We start from the raw sequence: 3,296 nt of genomic DNA, 5'->3' as shown, positions 1-3,296 counted from the left end.
GTAAATTAATTCCTTTATTTACTATTTCCTCTATGATGGATTGAATTAATTAATATTTTATAAAATTAATATATATTATAATATTTTATATCAAAGTTTTCAAAACTTAATATATTATTATAAGAAAGGCAGAACAAATGTATTTATATTTTGAGGAAATATTTTATCCTCAAAGTCCAAAAAGTATTTCAAGTACGTTTTAAAATTTTTTAAAATTTCTAAATTAGTCATAAATTTTACTTACAGTTCATAATGATAAAAAATTTAATACTATTTTCAGAATGTGATATTTTAACAATTCACTAAACAAATTAGATCGTATCATTTCATCACTTGACCGTGAACTTTTCTCACTCAAGTCAAAGTTAGGTTTCGTTTTTTAAAATATGATGAGAACTTTTCCCATCCACTTAAGAGGTTCAACATACCTGAAAGTAAATAAAAAAGAAAATGTCAAAATTATAGTTTAAACTGTAAAGTATATAAAATCTTAAATAAATTTTTAAAAATAAAATATATTAACTTCAAGTTCTCTTGCTTCAACTTACACTTAAAAAACTACCAAAAAGGGAAAATTACCAAGTATTCAAAAACAAAGCAAGGTTAATGCGGGTGTGAAAATATTTAAAAAATTAAATTTTTGAAGGCATAAATTCAAAATAATAAAACGTTGATTTATTTTAACAACTTCCTATTTTAAATTATTGCAATTAATATTTTTCAATTTAAATCTATTCAAAGTCAGAGAAAATGTATGGAAAAATTCATTTAGTTTTTGACCGCAGACAGCAAGAACGTCATTGAAAACTACGAACAAAAAGCTTAAAAAATTTAATTAATGTTCATATAAATATACAATGCAACCTTTCCAATTCAAAAATTAGTTATTAAAATACTATGTTCTTAAAAGTAAATATAATAGTATAATAATATTTAGAGAACTATTTATGAGCTATTATTATTTATGAGATGTGAAGCAAGAAGAATGCACTAAATCAACAGTGGGTAAATCAACAGAAGAGAAAGACAACGTCACTTCAAATAAGTAAAATAAAATCTTTATGTCTTTATATATATCTTTATATAATTTTCAGTATTAGATCACTTATCAAATAAAAAAATATTGGTTGTAACTTACTCCCTTAAAGTCATAATGCTTGAAAGTAAAGTAAATGGAAACAGTAAATACTTTTCCTTTAATTTAATATAAGCTGAACTTGACTGTTAAGTTATGTACACATATTTAAGGAACTGTGTTAGAGATCTTTTCACGATCATTTCAAGTTAAAAGATTCTATTAGACAGAACTAATAACGTATTATATAAAATAAAAACAAAAGTTAATAGTATACTAAGTGGATTTATAAACACCCGCTCTAAGTAATAAAAATGCATTTTTTTTGGAAATTTATATTTTATGCTTCAATATAGCCCCCTTTTAGCTCGGCACATCGAGTCCAACGTTCTTTGAACATTTTCATACCTTTTAAATGATATCGTACGATTTATCAAGTCCTCCAAAATATATATAGTTTTCCATTCCACTTCATCATTTGATACAAATCTCTTTCCCTGGAGCCCTTTTTTCAACTTTGAAAACAGACAATAGTAACTAGAAGCTGAATCTGGATAACTGGCCAGAAAGCAATTGGTACCGTACATTTTTTTAATTCAGCTGTGGTTTTCATACAACCGAATCTATAATATGTAATAGTAGTCTGTTATTGTTTTTCTATGCAAAATATACCACTTAAATCCCAAAATAGTGCTGCCACTATGGGATAGTGAGCACTATTTAGCAGCACTATCCCAGGTTCTACCTATTCTCTGGCTTGTGTTTTCCCTCAGTTATGTAGTAAGGGATGCATGTTTTATCAATTGTCACTACTCGATGCTCACAGTCAGCTAGATTGTGCATAAACATTTCCAAACAATGTTTTGAATGATGAAGGTGTCATTTTTGGTCAATTGTGAGCAGACAGATAAACGGAGTTGGAAGACAAACAAAGAATTGTCCAGTTGATTATTTTTATTATACTGATCAAGAATAAAAATGACTTTTATGCAGTCTAACATTTTCTTAATTGCATTACAGATCTTGACATATATCATATATTTATATCATATATCATATCATATATTGACATATATTTATTTGGAGTAATGCAGAACAATAATGTATAACTCCAAATGAGTTAATATTGTAATTATTATTTTTCAAAAATCATTTGTCTAATATAGTTGAGTAGTATTTAGCAATTTAGTTGTTTCTTTGAAATCGAACTTAATACTGAATAGTAAATTTTATTTAATAGCTCTCAATTATCAATGGATACCAAGAAGTTCCAATTTGCAGCTTTTAATGTATTTTGAATGGTACTTACTTTTGCCACCTTTAGAAGGTTTAGAAGGTTTGCTTTCATTGTTTTTGAACAATGCCCAGGCTAATAATTAGCAGAACTTATGTCAAATTAGCTATAATTCATTAATGCCAAGAGTTTTCAAAAATTATTATGAAATCAGAAATTATATTGCCGTTGACTTCTAAACTTCACATTTAACTTCCAAAACATTTGTGTTGAAGTAGATAAAATGTACTCATAAGTAAGTACATGCGATTTAAAGATTAAATGAAGACATTTTACTCAGAATATAAATTACAGAAGAGAAGTGAAAAAAGGCTAGTAGAACGTGTATGGATTTTTTTATTTTTATCAAAGAATCCAAATAATGTACATTCAAGTACCAATAAATACATACTCAAGCTTGTTAAAGAGAATAATGGACAAATTTATGATACATGCGATTGACTTGGGTTTAACGAGATTAAAAACTCTAAAAAAAAAATTGAAAAAAAGTCCACAAATTTGTATAAAAGTGTTGATTGGAAGTTGGTATAAAGTCATGGTCTATTCATTTATTTAATTTTTTTTTTTCTCACTTGTTCTGTTAAAATTTTAAACATTATTTTTAAGTATTTTTTATGTTTTTCTATTTTACACGATTTGGAGGCAGGCGAAGAATTGCTGGTGCGAGTAGTCGCATTTGCTCAAGTTTATGTTGAACACGACACATTTATAAGAACTTAACCAGCGCGGCCTACGAGGCTTTGGCTATAAGGCATATGCATAAGTCTTGTGTTATTATCTTTAACAAGTATCAGGCGGTAAGTTTTGCAAAAAAAAAAAATACAAATAAAAATCTCTTTAAGTAAATAAAAGTGTAGACAAACCATAAAATCATTTTGGATGCGTGTAACATTTTAATTTCCTGAGGACGGACACGCATGTGAGTGT

This window comes from Teleopsis dalmanni, chromosome 2, assembly GCF_002237135.1.
Source record: "Teleopsis dalmanni isolate 2A chromosome 2, ASM223713v2, whole genome shotgun sequence".
In the NCBI taxonomy this organism is placed as follows: domain Eukaryota; kingdom Metazoa; phylum Arthropoda; class Insecta; order Diptera; family Diopsidae; genus Teleopsis; species Teleopsis dalmanni.
The sequence above is the reverse complement of the archived record's forward strand: the minus strand, read 5'-3'. Positions refer to the sequence as shown.